General features: G+C 38.9%; 1 long non-coding RNA gene across 3 annotated transcripts in view; it reads left to right on the top strand.

The window, feature by feature from the left end:
- Positions 1-16453, top strand: part of LOC103468967 (uncharacterized) — a 35848-nt gene that overhangs the window by 5611 nt on the left and 13784 nt on the right. For 2 of the 3 annotated variants that reach the window (XR_534274.2, XR_534273.2), the window contains exon 2: positions 12632-12832. This is a non-coding gene — a long non-coding RNA (uncharacterized LOC103468967). Of the gene's footprint in view, positions 1-12631; positions 12833-13495; positions 13697-16453 lie in introns of those variants that run through there. The other variant, XR_534275.2, reaches the window with a different exon arrangement.

The following is a 16453-nucleotide window of genomic DNA, read 5'->3' as shown; positions in this document are numbered from 1 at the left end:
GAGGAGAGGAGGAACGACAGAGGAAAGGGGAGGAGAAAAAGAAAGAGGAGAGGAGGGGAGAGGAAAGGAGAGGAGGAAAGAGGAGGAGGAAAAGAGAGAGGAGAGGAGGGGAGAGGAGAGGAGAGGAGGAGGAGAGGAGAGGAGAACAGGAGGAGAGAGGAGGAGGACCGGAGGAGAGAGGAGAGGGGAGAGGAGGAACGACAGAGGAAAGATGAGGAGAGGAGGGAAGGAGGAGAGGAGAGGAGGGGAGGACAATAGGAGAGGAAGGGAGGAGAGGGGAGAAGAAATGAAAGGAGAGGAGAAGAGAGGAAGAGAGAGGAGAGGAGGGGAGGAAAGGACAAGAGGAGAGGAGAGGAGAGTAGGGGAGAGGAGATGAAAGGAGAGGAGGAGAGTTAAACAAATAGGATTGTTGAGGGGGAGAAACTAAAAGCTCCGCCGGCGGCAACAGCCACTTGTCAAACCAGAAACCAACAAAATTGTAGTAAATCTCTTTTTTTATGTGGGACAATCCTTTTTAATGCACACAAGACAGATTGAGGTCTTCATTTCACACATGGACTCTAATGTACTTATTGCACTTAAGACATGAACGTTTATGAGGGACAAAAGTAGAACAAGAGACGCTGGAGGACAGAAGAGCCACGCAGAGAGAGATTAAGAGACTAAAACTATTGGTGTCAACGCAATAATCAGTCCACATTCAAACATGGCTGCAGTTTAAATAAAGTCCCAAACAGGAAGTTAATGGAAGCAGGAGGAATGCTGCCACAGGGAGCACTTTGTGCCAACATGGCCGAATGTTTAATGCACTGACCGAAAAACATCAGAGCTCAGAGTTTCTGTTCCTTCTTTAACCCACCACACCGGCCTTTTCCAACGAGATCAATAGCTTTTTTAAATAATCACCAACTAGATATTAGTTACTAAACTACTTTATTACAATGGCTTTATCAAAAAAGATGGAGTAATTAACCAGATTAATCATTTATTTAAATAATCAGTGAATTTAGTATTTTCTTTACCCAAAACTCCTCAAGTGACGTAGCTTCAGCTTCACTTGGTTCAAATTCACTAACAGTGATACATTATTGATATAGGCAATAAAATCTTTATTTTCTTATGTAAAAAAATGAAATTGTTAAATTACATCTTCTAGTGTATTTTTAATATCGTTTAAAAAAGGTTTAAGTGGTTAAATTAAAAATGTGGCAATTTTTATCTGATTAATGGTTAGAATAATCAAATATTAAAATAATTGTTAGTTGCAGTTGAAATCAGAAATTTAACAATACATTAAATTTATTTGGAACAAATTAGAATTTTTTAAGTTTTTTTTTCAGTGTACATGTCAAACAAAAACCTTAATTTTTTTGGTTGGAGGTTTAATACGATAAATTTATCGTCATGATAAGAATTCTGATTGATCTTTCTTTCACAATAATTTTCAAATAAAGATGTTTAAAATCTCTCAAAACTGTTATTAGTTTTATGATTTTCTCCATTATTTGTCCAATAAAAGTATCGATAAATTTGAAATTATGATTAAATTGAGTTACTGTGACCAGTTCAGTTATATAAATCATACTTTTTATGTGCCTGAAGAAGTTCATTAAACGTTTTTTTTTTTCTAGAACAGTGTTTGTGGCTGTGATTTCCAGTCATAGTTACCTAAAAACAAACTAATATTTCTTATCGTCACTTTAGTACTGTGATAAAACGTGGAATCCAGATGTCATTGTAGAGAATTACCTCTGATTTTCTGAAAAGACGTGCTTCACAGACATATTATTTGCCGTTTTTCAGTCGTCAACATAAAAGGGAACCGAGTCAGTTTTAAAAAGCAGCAGCTGTGGATTTCTAGACGGAGCTGCAGCTTTTTCCCACAGCATTAAATCACTTCTGCCGTCGTCTGAGTTGGTTTTCTGCTGATTTAGACGTCATGGTGAGCCAACCATCTAAATCCGAGGAGGTTCGAATCGTCCGTCTCATTTCATGTTTTGAGTGGCTCTGACACGGAACCAGCGGTCATTGTGGACCGACTCTGATCTGCCCGGGCTGCTGTGTTTTAGCGTCGGTCCTGCAGCTCTGTGCGCCTCAGATCTCCTCTTTTCCATCAATCCTTTTATCTACCTCACATTTCTGGGCTGTGACAGCACAAAGACCAACCATTCAGATATTCTGCATAGAAATCCAAGTGCATCTATTGGAGCTTACTGCAGGCAAAAACTGATCAATTTTTTAAAAGATTTTTATAACCTGAAGCCTTGCAGGTGGAGCTCCCCCTGGTTAAACCTCCAAGATTCCCTCATTTGGAGTCAGTCTACATTTTTAAAGCCGTCTGTTGAATAGATCTTCACTTTACTGCTATAAAAGCTGACTTGACTCATTTATGCAAAAATTCACTTGTTCTATCAGCAGATAAATTAACTTAAAAATGTCTTGTATGTGGCTGCACAGTGGCGCAGTTGGTACAGCTGTTACCTTGCAGCAAGAAGGTTCTGGGTTCGATTCCCGGCCCCAGTCTTTCTGCATGGAGTTTGCATGTTCTCCCTGTGCATGGTGGGTTTTCTCCAGGTACTCCGGTTTCCTCCCACAGTCCAAAAACATGACTGTCAGGTTAATTGGCCTCTCCAAATTGCCCCTAGGTGTGAGTGTGTGTGCATGGTTGTGTGTCCTGTGTGTCTCTGTGTTGCCCTGTGACAGACTGGCGACCTGTCCAGGGTGACCCCGCCTCTCGCCCGAAACGTTAGCTGGAGAGGAACCAGCAACCCTCCTGACCCCACTGAGGGACAAAGGTGTAAAGAAAATGGATGGATGGATGGATGTCTTGTACATGAAATAATCTTCCATTGGAACAAATACTTTTTCCATCAATATTAAGGAATTACTGACTTAAAACAGATCTTTATATTTTTGCTAAAAAGTTACTCCTAAGTTAGTTTTGTCTTATTTCAAGTAAACTTAAATATTTGCACTAAAATCTAGACCAAAATAGTTTGTGTTTTTGCAGTGTTTAATACATTCTTATACTTACATCTGGGTTTCTATTGCTTCTAAAAATCAGCCCAAACGTTTTTAAAAAATAACCTCCTGTTTAAGGCAATAATTTGAGTTTTGGTGTCCCAGCCGTTACCTAGCAATCCCAGCAGAGTTCCGTCCGTTACCTAGCAACCCAAGTTGAATTCCAGCTGGTTTTACCCCTGTACAATGGCTGCTGTAAGAGGCAAGAGTTTTGCTGTTGACTCACCAGCCAGGAACCACTTGCTGCTGTCTTGTTGGTTGTGCAGGAAGCTCCACTTCTGCTTTTCTACAAGACTACAAGTAAGGACAGAGCCAACTGTACATTTTGTAGATGCTTGGATTCCTCAGTGTTTGCAGCATCAGTTTGTCTCTTCTGCTGTCATCTGTTGGGGCGGCAGCATCAGAGCCAGAGACCTAAAACGGCCCAATAACCTGATAAAGATGGCTGGTTCTGTTCAGGTTCTGAAGAGTTTTACATGAAATCAAGAAAATTATGGACAAGCCTGACCATCCTCTTCGTGAGCCTGTCTTTAGTCAGAAGCTTCTTCAAATTTGCTGTAATACAGACTGCTACAGGAGATCTGAGGTACAACACAATTTAATTTCCCTTTGGGATCAATAAACTATTTCTGAATTGAACTGAAATTGACTTTTCAAAGATGTACGGTTGTATAATTGCGTATCTGTTCGCGATTTTAACGTAGAGTGTAAACGTTGGGGGGCGTGGCCAGCAGCAGCTTATTTGGATTTAAAGTGACAGAGACCTAAAATAGCTCATTGTGAAAGAGTTCAAAATAGACAACTGACCAGACTAAAATCTTATCACCCAAGGATGATTTTATGCAAAAAATGTAATGAACGTGTTTTGCGTAGACCATAAATAATAATTTATTCAAGGAAGCATAGCAGGCTACCTTTAGATTTTATATAATTTTAGCAGGTTTAGAAATAACGGAGGTTCAACATGTTTGGCAGTCCGTCTCTGCCTGCCGACTGTAAACCCTTCACCCCGCGGCTGTGAATCAGCCATGTTGTTACGGTGGAGAACAGCATCAGCCTGACCAGGAGAAGACGAGGCTCGTTTCTCTCTGCTGTAGTTGGAGGCAAGAAGGAAGACTCCGTTCTCTTCGTGGTGTCTTTGCTGAAAGGAACAGGCAGTTAGCCACAGGTTGCTAAGTTTATGTTCTCACCAGCACGAGCAGGAGAGACCAGATTTACAGGGCGGTGGCAAACAGTGTCACAGCACTTTCTATTCCTGCTTTTCTGTCACTCTCCACGCTGCACTGCTGCATGCGTGTTGAGACGTGTGCATCGGAGAAAAAGACATTTTCAGGCTTCAACACGAAATGTTTGAGAAAATCAAAATCAAGTCCTGCAGCCGATATTAAAAACTGCCTAGCATTAAATCTACCCTTATTCAGCGTTATTTGCATAAAGCCAAAACAAAAGGCGTGCAATCGCAGGCGACCTTGTGAGGTGATGACCTTACAAGCAACCAGTCACCTGTTGGTGACAGAAACATGAAAACAACTTCCTGTAGTGTAGGAGAAAACTGCCAGGAGGGCGGCCATCTGCCTGGACCGGTTGGGTTCAGGGGACAAGAAACTGGAGAGATACTTGGGATGTTGACATGGATAAGCTTTTAAATTATCCATGTGAACATGGATGATTTAGTACTTTTAATCCTGGAAATATTTTCTTGGTGGTAGAAGACTGACTTTGTAATCGTCTTTATGCGTCTCTGAAGGTTCAGGTCCGAGTCAATCACTGTAAAAACTGAAGCTGTGTTTTTACAGCTTCCTCCTTTGGTCTAAAAATAATTACTTTGGGTTTGTTTTCATTCAGCTGAAGGAGGTTAAGATGAAATGAGATTATAGCATGTCTTAGTTACAAAATGTTTGCACATTTGGCAAAAACATGGCTGCTAAATAGACAGATTTAGACTTTATTGATGAAAGCAAATACATTGTTTTATGTACTGTTGGTTTCCAGTTTGGTTTGCTTGGTTTTTACTGAGATCTGAATAATAACTTAACAAACATGTATTAAATTAAATACCAAACTGGCTTTCACCAATTCATAATCTGTTAAATAAGGGTGAAAATTAGCATTTCTTGCTATACCCTGTCTGGCTAACAGGTTAATGAAATGTTTAACATCGTCTCTGTGTGGATAAAATAAACAGGTTAAACAGCATTTGTTGTATGGATCTGATTTAGACTTTAAAGTTACAAAGTGACCCTGTAATATAAATCTGTGCATCATCTGCATAACGTGACAATTTATCTTGTTTGTTATAATCTGAGCTAGTGCTAGGATGTAGATATTACATTTTCATGTTTGTAGATACTTTTATTTCCAAACTCTTGCAATTAAACTGTGGTGTAATTTTGGTTGTTTTGACTCCATATCTTTTTAGCTTGTAATTGTCTATTTTTTTCGTTTTTGAAGAACTTCCAACTTGATAGAAATTAAGAAATGATTCACTTAATGCAAGCTCATATTTCTTGCTGAAAAGTTACTTTCAGTTTTGCATTATTTCAAGTGTTCGAAGACATTTGCACTGGACAAAACTACTTGGTAGGATTTTGTGGTTTTGCAGTGTTTTTCCATCTTTGTGAGACAGGAAGTTCCCCACTTTAAGCAAAGCTGAAATGTCATCATCCTGCAGCCCAGTGGTTTATTATCTGAGGTGCTTACAGCTTTAATTTCAGCCGTCACGTTTAAGCTGCCGCTCCGACTCCCGAGCAACAATCTTTGTTTCACTTCTTGCATTTGGCTCCATTGTTCAGAAAATAAATGCCTGACTTCTTTTGTGGAGACGAAAACGCGAAGTCACAGCAGAAGGAGACGAGCTGCTTATGTTTGCAGCCGGTGATTCTACCGGAGACAAAATATTTTCACTAATATAATTAGAGCTTATTGCGAAAGCATCCGTGGCGTTCAGCAGTAAGCAGCAGCTCAGAGGCCATTTCATTTATGAAACTGCCTTTAATTATTTACCATTACAGGGGTTTCTTCTCCTCCTTTTCCTGGGAGTGGAACTGCTGCCCGTTTCGGTGTAAATTAAGCTTCACACATAACGTCGTGAGTTGACTTCTTCATGTATTTCCCTCCAAAAGTCGCCTCTGATCATCATCAGACTCATCATGAATGTTTGTTTCCATAACAACTCTCTCATAGGATTGATCGCCCACTTCTCCTACATCTCTCTCTCTCTCCCTTTTTCTTCTGTTGCTTTTCATTTTCTTTGCCATGACGCCCACGCGACTATCAGCGGATGGCTTCACACACTTTAACTTCCCGGCAGAGAATCCCAACCGGATCTCTCCGCTTTTCTTGTCTTTTCCTTTTCCGTTTGTTGTGATTGCCACGGTAACGGGGCCTCCGGCCGAGGATCCCTCCAGCTAAAGATCAGTAAGGTCAATTCAGTCACGCTCACTGGATTTTTTCCAATCACGCTGCCCTTTGCTTGGAGCAGTTTGCACTGGTGCAACATGGAGAGCCTCCAAAGGTCAAGCTCTGGGGTCGCAGGGCGCGAGAGCGAATGAGTGCAAGATCATCAGAGTCCAGCTGCTTGGTCAGCAATCGGGATGAAGTCAGATTAAAGGGCTTTTATTGATATAGTGTGGATGAATATTTAGCTAGCATGCATGTTGTTTGACTGGGAAAAAGCTACAGAACAATCCAATTATTGCTGGAAATAGCTGCTAAACACCTATAACCAAGAAAGAATAGTCAAGTATCGATAATGAATGGGAGTTTTCAGCCCTGATTGTTCGTTAGATTCGGTTTGATTTGGGACCAAAGTTGCAACATTTGTTGCATTTTGGACTGCCGTGGCTTTCTTTCACACTGAACTGAGTAAAATGAACCAAACCTTTTGAGAAACCTGTTCCCCTCCTCGCCTGTGGGGGCGCTGCACCAATAACCACTGAAGGAAACAAGATGAAAACCTCTGACGAAGACGATGAGCACAACTTCCTTCTTCATGAAATGTAAACAAAATTGGAGGGCGTCAGACTTTAGTGGTTGTAGGATTTCTTTTTTGTCGTTGGTAAAAGATTCCGGATTATTTCTCCCCCTAAAGCTAGTCACTCATGTTTGTTTTGGTTGTATTTACCCAGAATGCCCTGTGCTGTAATCTACTTCCTGCTTTTGGAGAGGTCTCTTTGTAAATATTCAGCTAAAAAAACAATTTTGAAATTATGGTGTTTCCACTAAATAAGGAATATGATTAAAATCACACATGAATAAATTTGTTCAGCCAATAGGTAATTAAAAACATGCCGTGCCAACATCCTCCAACTACTTCCTGTCATCATCATCTTTGTGGTTTCTGCCAGCAGCAACATCCTTGGTGATGGAAAAAAAAAGTTTTTCCATTGCAGTTTTGTAAAATAAACCAATTTGAATAAAACCAAGAAAAAATAATCTTATCCTAGCGCCAAAACTTTTCCAAATTTGATGATTTTCAAAATGCTAACTTGTGCAGTTATACAGCCAATGGAAACACATATACCTGTCTTTATAGGACTGTAGTATTAAGCAGCACAACCACACATCCCCACATTTGGCATGATTATATTTAAATATATCCATTATTATATTCATTTAAAGACAGAATCGTTCCTTGCTCGGGGAAGCGCCTCTCTTCTGGGAAATGTCGATTTATGTACAGGGTTTAAAGGTCATAGACCCAGAACACAGAAATGGACTCATAATGAACTAATTCCAGACCAACTGAAGCAAAATAATGAGAATGTATGCAGTCAGCCATTATTTCTAATAGGATTAATTCATTGAAGATCGTTTCTGGATGCTTACCTCAACCTTTTTGAAACAACTCTTAGATGCTCAGCTGCATTCAGGTGTTTGTTTATTCTACATTTTCAACTTTATTTAGAGTCCATCAACAAAGCCCATAAATCCCTGCTGCAGCAACGAGCCTCCATGCTTCTCTAAATCTGTTGGGGAAGAAGCAGCGTTCATCCTTGACAGGCTGCCAGTCCATCACACTAACACACAGAGACAGACAGCGGGACGGAACCAGGAGTCGTCTGGCTGCAAGGTGACAGGGCTAACCAGTTCACCAGCGCCGCTCCTTTACCCTGATGAACAAGATTCCTTTACCACATCAAACAGAAACTGACTCAACACAAGAGCTCAGGGATTTATCACTTTCCTCCGAACTTGATGGGATGTTATGAGGATTATTTTTCAATCTGCGGATCTGCATTTTCATTTTCTATGTTCCGCTGTAGCTGAAAGGTGTCCTACTTAGTCCAGAGCAGAAAAGACAACTCTGGGAAAATGATGGATGAAAGCCGCTGCCAGGTGTCATATTTCTAAAAGCTAAAAGTTTGAACCATCTCCACGTTTTCTACTGGCACGTCTTTCATTGATGATGCTGTATTAGGGCCATTGTAGATAAGAAAAAGTGAACATTTCTGCCAAAAAAACTCAAATTGTCAGATTAATCTTTGAAATGTTGTAGAAAAAAATCTTCAAAAAAAAGCTCCATAAGTCAAAAATTTGTCCTAAAAAATTATCACTTTGAGATTTATCTCATAAATTTGAGAGAAAAAAAAACTTAAAATGTTTGAAAAGTCAAAGATTTGCAAGAAAAATCTAAAATTTTGAGCTTACTCTCAGAAATGTTCCAGAAAAAAACTTGACATTTTCAGAGCTTGAAAAGTCAAACATTTTCTAAAACAAATCAGAAATTTTTTGATATTTGAAATTTTCTAGAAAACTTGGAAGTTTCTGAAATTGAAAAGTTGAAAATTTGCCAATAAAAATTCAAATTCTAAGCTTAATCTTAAACATTAAAAAAAAAAACCTCAAAAACCCAAATCTTTGACTTTTGGAAAATCGCCGACGTCTCTTCTGATGTCTGATGATGAACATTCCTGCCGTGGATGAAATATTAACATCTACTGTAATTGTTTACATGATTTTTAATGACTTATCTCGTGAAGAAACATATTCATGTGTGATTTTTATTCCTTTTCTTATTTAATTCAAACACCACAATTGTAACATTGTGTGTGGTTTTTTTTTACATCAGCAGAACATCGAAAAAGTTTTGCTCTCATTTGAAATGGAAAGGCAGCAAAAACTGATCCAGAAAGTAGAATTACATATGAATTTACAAACCTTTTTCTTTAAACTTTCAGCATCTCTGGTTGGCCTGACAACCTGTTACCGCGGCAATGGACCGAAACTATTGCACAGGACTGTATCATAGCTCCCGTCAAACGTGTGCGTCGGCTCCCTTTCTTTGGATTTACGTCGACCGTCGAGCTTTCATGCTCCTGTAAATCACCTGAACTGTACAACACTTTCCTCCACTTAATCTAATTAACGATTGGAGTGGCAGAAACCCTGGAAGGAGCCGAGCGCCGCATGCATGAATCTCTTCTGGCTGGACGTTTCCCGTCTCCGTTATAGATATGCGAGTTTGTGCATTTGGGAGCAAAAAGGTCCGACTCACTGAATGTTGTTGCAGCTGATAGTAGCAGGATTCAGAGAGACACCCGGGTTTTTTTCATTACCGTTTTATAACCTACTCTGTCGCGTTTCATCCCATCCTGTCCCTCGGCGCTGCAGGAACCAGGAAGCCGGCTAATTAATCTAATAATTTAGAGACTCTCTCTTGATTGAAAAATAATTTCTTGGAATTACTACAATAATTACTTGGCAGTATCGCCCTGTTTGTGTGTCGGTGTGAGTTTTCCCGTCTCGCTCTTTCCAATCTTGAGTCTGCGTCCCCAGAGGACAGCAGCCGGCCCAGACTAATTTTTTTTGTCCAGCAGTGACACGCTTTGGTCTATATTTCATGTCACTTTGACTAAACTGCCCCACCGTTGAGATGTCCACATTAAAGCTTGATGCACTCTTCTTGTATGGATTCGGCTGCCATGCCAGCAGAGCACTTTGCCTTGAGAGAGAAATTAAACCCCCGAGGTTGTTCTAAGATAGATTAAATGGGGAAAGGAGGCGAGAGAGAGAGCGAGAGAGAGAGCTCGACTCATGGGAGGAGCGCTACCCAAATATAGAGAAACCTGCCAAATGCCAACAGGGCGTGGGCGAAGAGGCTGGCCTCTGCTGCTGTGCATGTCAGTACATGTGGGTGTGAGCTTGAATATGTTATGAGGGGTTTCTTTTGTAGAGGAAAAAAAAAAATTCACACGCATGCGCGAGTCTTTCTGCACGTGTTGATCACATGCAAAACTTTAAAAAAATAAACACACCCCTTCTTCAGTTCTAATAACAGTTAATGACAGACCCACTTCTCGCCCAGTAGGAAGGTGAAATGACATTTTTAATGCTCTCCAGTCATTTTTTTCTTTATTTTGCCGAGTTTCTGTGCTGCGTTTGGCGTAGCTAGCTAATCATAGCATCCTGACTGACAGATTGGAAAATGGCCAGGATTGTCCAGGACTGGATTAAACCGGATCAGATCTTCTTTGACAGAACTGGGTGACTTTTTGTCATTTTGAAGATAAAGATCTGAATCAAGAATCATATTAGGGGTTCCTCAAGGCACCGTACTCGGGCCATTTTTATTCAACATTTGTATAATTTAATTGGTTTAGATTACGGAGCACAACAACGTCTCTCAGAATATCTACACGCATAACACACAACTTTATATTTCTGTGACACCTATTGTTGGGACATTTATCATATTGTTTATCATCACAATAAATTCCAATCAATTATGCTTAAAACTCCCTGAAACTCTCCTTACAGTCACGATTAATAGTTCCTACTTTCTCCAGTGTTTCGTCAATGAAAGCATAAAAAAATACCAATAAATTTGAAAATAAAGTTTTTTATGGCAGGTGTCCTAAAGAAGCACATTAAAAATGAGTATATTACCCGATGCAACATGAATCATATGTGGGGTTCCTCTAGGCGACGTTCTAGGTCCACTTTTATTCAAAGTTTATATAATTTCACAGGTTTAGATTATGAAGCTCTCTTAATATGTCTACACAAAGGAGACCATTTTACATTTCTGTCACCTAAAGGTGAGAATATTTATCGTATCGTACATCATTTATCGTGATAAACATCTTAAAGAGTTTTATTGTTGTCACAATGATGCTTCAAACTCCCTGAAACTCTCCTTACAGTCACGATTAATAGTTACCATTTTCTCCAGTGTTTCGTTAATAAAAGCATCAACAATTTGAACATACAGTTTAGTGACACCAATCACATTTCTTTATGATGGATGTCCAAAAAAAGCACATTACAAATGAGTTTGTTTGGACGTTAAAAATCGGAATCATCAGGGATCATATCAGGGGTTCCTCAAGGCGCGACTCTAGGGCCGCTTTTATTCAACATTTATATAATTTAACTGGCTTAGATTATGAAGCACCACTACGTCTCTCAGAATATCTACACCCATAGCACAGCTTTATATTCCTGTGACACCTGGGGCTGGACATTTATCGTATCGTTTATTAGTTATTTCAGCAAACCACACTAGCTGAAAATGTGACAAATGTTGCAATTTTGGTCCCCAGTCAAAGTCAGGTGTGAAAACATCCTTAAAGTGAGACATGTTATGTTTATTATTAATCATCTGTTGAGCTTTTCTGTTCATCCGAGTTTAGAATAAAATAAATAACCTGTTAAGGCTTTTTTTCATTTTTTTGTGTCGGCTGTTTTCATGTTGCGACTTCAAGAAAGCAGCTGAAGGAAAAATGAAGCAGTAAACAAAAACTTTACACGGAAGAGCGGATGAAAGGACCTAGAAATGGGAATTGTTTCAAAAATCAGAGCAGAGAGAAAAGGTTTGTTTGTTGCATCTCATGTTTGGTTACTCAAGCTAATGAGCGGCAATTAGACGGCTGCCAATTAACTCTGCCCATCAGACTGAGACGGAGGTAAACGAAAGCAGAGACGTGAGGGAAGAAGTTGGAGGTTGTGGGGAACGAGGGAATAGTTAAACGACCCGGGAATCACAGGCGGCGTTTTCTTCAAGGGATGTTCATGCGTGCATTTGCATGCAAATGAGGCGGGTGTGCATACAGATGGGGCTGTGTGCGTGTATCCGTGTTCCAGCAGAGGGAGCTGTGTAGACCCATGTCGCCGTTAGTGCTCTACATGACCATCTGGCTCTCACCGGCAGGCTGAACCTAAAGTTAACCCCCTCACTGCCGGAGTCTGCTCCACCTATGTGGGATAAAAATAGACCAGAATGTCTGAGGAAGCATTCGGACAGATATTTACCGGCTTTTTAGATGTTTTATGCAAGTTCCTGATCACTTACTGACCAATTATCGGGGATATGAATGGGTGCTGAGTGGCTCTGAATCTTTTCTGGCAGAATGTCTGCTGACAAGATTGTGTGTGCGCTTCAGGCAGCGGAGGCATGAAAGCAAATGGTTAATTTCTCATTCTGACTGCTGATGCAGTGTTCCAGCTGAACCCCTCAGAGAGCCTTTCACACACACACACACACACACACTGTAGCGTAGGGCGCTCGTCATTCTTCAGAGTAGCCCGCTGACCCCGCTTTAATTAGGCTAATTGAAATGGGAGAATAACCATTTTCTTGATTGCCGTTTCTTTTCTTTTTTCTGGACAGTTTAAAATGAAAAGCCTGCTTGCACAACCAGAAGCCCCTGAGATTTGGATGACATGATGACCCTGTTGCTCGGTGCGGAAGACTTTTGGCCGCTGCTCTCTGGATCTGGAGGCGTAATTCATGTCCGTCTGGCAGTCGTTTTGACCGCCATGCATTCGTCTTCTGACATATTCTGGCTTTGTCCACTGCGGTCCAGCTTAGGTAATACACAATTAGCCTGACGTCAACAAACGTGCTGAGAGTAAATGCTTTCAGATGAACGCTTTCATTATTTTCTTATTATTTCAATCAATACTTCCATCCATTTCTCAAGGTAGCGGTAAACTGTAGCGCCACTTCCAACATATTTTTACTCAAGTAAAAATTAGCCATCAGAGAAATTACTCAAGAGTAAAAAAGTATTTGGTAAAAAGGTCAACAAAGTACTGAGTAACTGTTCAGAATAATATTTAAAAATTACATCATCAGATGGACCAAAATAAAAAGTTATGTGGACATTTTGGCATTTTAAAATGTCAAATACATACAATGACCTTGGTGTAATTGTTTGGTTGTAAAGGTTTTGTGTAGGAATAGTTTGAAATACTTATTAATACAAAATCTTAAGCATTTTGATTGAACAAAGTTAATTTCTTTAGGGGTCATTCAGGTGAGCTTGTCATAAATGTGCAGGTAGAGCTTATTTTAGCTTAGCTTGACTTAGCTTAGCGGATTTTAGCTTAGCTTATTTTGTCTGATCTTATTTTACCTGGGAAATCCATAGGTAACCTTCATTTATCTTAATTTCTCACAAACCTATTTTTACTCAAGTAAATAATTCCATTAAAAAATTATTAAAAATGCCTTCCTGTCTTCTTTTCTCAGTGAACAAACTAGTGAATTATTGCCACCTGTTGGACTGGAGTAAAACTGCAGACCTAAACATGTTGGGGTTCATGACCCTAAAGCACCATCCGTTAAACTGGCTTCACTCCAGCAGCGCTGCTGTCATGAAACCTTATTGTTGAAGACTTATTGGTGATCCCTGGATTGGATGCTAAATAAATCTCTGCTCGGTGCTTCAGACTCCCTTCACCATTTCAGTTATTGCCTCTGCATTTCCAGGGAGACTTTCTCTCTCCAGAAGGTTCAGTCGTAAACAACTATCAGAATTTACCAGAGATTCTGATGACAAATTGGTGGCTGGTCTGCTTTTTCCTATCTGGAAATCAATGAGTCTGCCCGCTACTGGACTGCAGCTCTGACTGGGTCGCCCCCCAGAACCAAATGTGAAAGAAACAAGTTGGCTTGGATAAAAAAAAAAGTCCCAGGGCTGAAACGATTAATTGAATTAATCACGATTAATCGATTATTTAAGTAATTGTCAACTGATTTAGTAATTGATTAATTGTTAGCTGAGATATACAAACTCAAAAACGGGTAATTTTCTGAAAGAACATCACACTCTGAGCTTTAATTAAGCCAAAACTGTACAAAAATATATAAAAATGTTATTTAAGATGTAAAAAAAAACCAAACTTCTTTGTAAATATATTCTGCCCAGAATATAACTATCCTCAAGTGGCATAGGTTTAGCTTCCCCTAGGACAAACTGTGAAAAATAAAATCTATTGTTAGGCACATTTTGCATCCAGTTATTAATCAGTTAAGCCAAGAAACAGTGAAGAGAGCAGAATGGACGGAGCTTTTCACACTAAAGGAAAGTTTTCTTATTTAAAAATTAGTTCAAATGCTTATTTACTTTCTCTTATGCATTTATAAAATTGCATAAAATGACCTCAAGTGGTTAAACAAAAAATCTGCAGAATGTGCCAAATTTTTTCATTTGATTGATCAATTAATCGTCAAAATAAATAATTACTAAAATAATTATCTACAGCCCCACTTATTAGGCAACATCCTGCAATTTTAGATATGATTTTTTTAAAACTGCAGATGCATCCTTTGCTATATTTTAGGCAAGGAAATGTTTTTTTGTTTGAATTTATTAGAATAAATTCAAACAAGACTTTATTCTAATAAATGTAATAGAATGATTTGTTTATCTGCATCTTTTAATTAATTTCTAATATTGCATGAAAATGGCATAAATTAAAAATATGAAATTTAAAAAAAAAATCTGATTAATCAAATAATTGTCAGAATAACCGATTATTCACAAGAATAAACTAATTAATCGGCAGAATAAATGATTAATCGTTATAATAATTAACAGATTAATTGATAATTAAGCTAATTGCCATTTGCAGCGCTAAAAGATTTAAATATTCCTGTGCCCACAGTGAGAGGTCCGGCCTGAGAAAAGGTTTGCGTCTCCTGTCTGAAGGTTTCGTCGTCTTACCTTCAGCACAAACGCAGGCAGGCAGACCTTCAGAGGCAGCTGCTGCAGCAGCAGACACAGCTAATCACCCCGTCGTATAATTTTAAACATTTATTAAATGTCCACATTATCCACATATGAAGTCATTTGCCCCTGGGGATCTATGTGATTTCCTCATTAACTTCTCGAAATGTAATGAGTCACGGAACCGAGTTCTGTGGCTCTATTAATTATGACCCGTCGCGCAAGCTGCTCACCATGGCAACCCGGAGTTCTGCCCGTCACCACGCAAAAGACGAGGGTATGAAGAGGCTTTTTTTACATCATGCAGGCGGCGGAAACGTCTCTCCCCTCAGTCAGGCCTGCTGGAGCTGGTGGCGCTGATCTTTTAGCTCCCTCTGCTGAGGATTACCGGTAGATCCTCCTTCAGGAGCCGAGAAATGTGAACCCGCACTGCAAAAACACAACGTCTTGCTGAGTATGCTTCTAGCTTATTATACTTGCAATAAGACAAAACTAACATACAACTGACTTTTCAGAAAGCTACAGGAGCTTGTTTTAAGCCAATGACTATTTCACTTATAACAAGACATTCTTGTCATATTTTAAGTTAAATAATCTTCCAGTTGTTTTTAAAATCGACATTAAAGAATTACTCACTCAAACAAGCATCTATATCTTGCTGAAAAGTTACTTCTAAGTTAGATTTGTCTTATTTCAAGAACTAAGATTTGGATTGGAGACAAAAATACTTAATAAAATGTTGTGTTTTTGCAGTGCATTGCAGAAATACTGAATACTTATTCAGCTTTTTCACAAGTACTTCAAATACAAACGCAAAGTTACGATAGTCAAACAAAAGACAGTTTGTTTGAAAAAATAAACTGCAATAAACTTAATTTTGGTTCATTTTTAGAACCACATTTTGCTGCTTTCTTCACAATTCTTTAATTAGATTTAGGTTTGGACTTTGACTGGACCATTGGAACACATGGACATGCTCTAATCTAAGCTAATCAATTAAGTTTATTTATATAGCACAATTCAGCAACAAGGCAGTTCAAAAAGCTTCACATTATAAAAACGCAAAAAAAGTTATATAAAAAAAAAATCATACAGTCAACAATTAAGTTCTGATTAACTCTAAATATTCAGTTACACTGCAAAAACACAAAGTCTTACCAAGTATTTTTGGTCTAGTTTTCAGTGCAAATACTTCAGCAAACTTGAAATAAGACAAAAGTCACAAGTAAAGATGTAGGAGCTTGTTTTAAGTTAATTTCTTAATATTGATTTACAAAACTACTACATCCAGTGGGAGATTATTTCACTTACAGTAATTTCCCCCCTGCTTTATGGAGAGCCATTTCAGCCAAAATTAAATAAATAAATAAATGGGTGAAATAAATAAAAAATGAGTAAAATAAATCAAAAAATGAAGAAAATGAGTGAAATAAATAAATAATTTGTTAAATAAATAATTTAGCTTTTTCATTAACCCA

Source organism: Poecilia reticulata, linkage group LG8, assembly GCF_000633615.1.
Source record: "Poecilia reticulata strain Guanapo linkage group LG8, Guppy_female_1.0+MT, whole genome shotgun sequence".
NCBI classification, from domain to species: Eukaryota; Metazoa; Chordata; class Actinopteri; order Cyprinodontiformes; family Poeciliidae; genus Poecilia; species Poecilia reticulata.
This window is presented reverse-complemented; position numbering and strand designations above follow the sequence as displayed.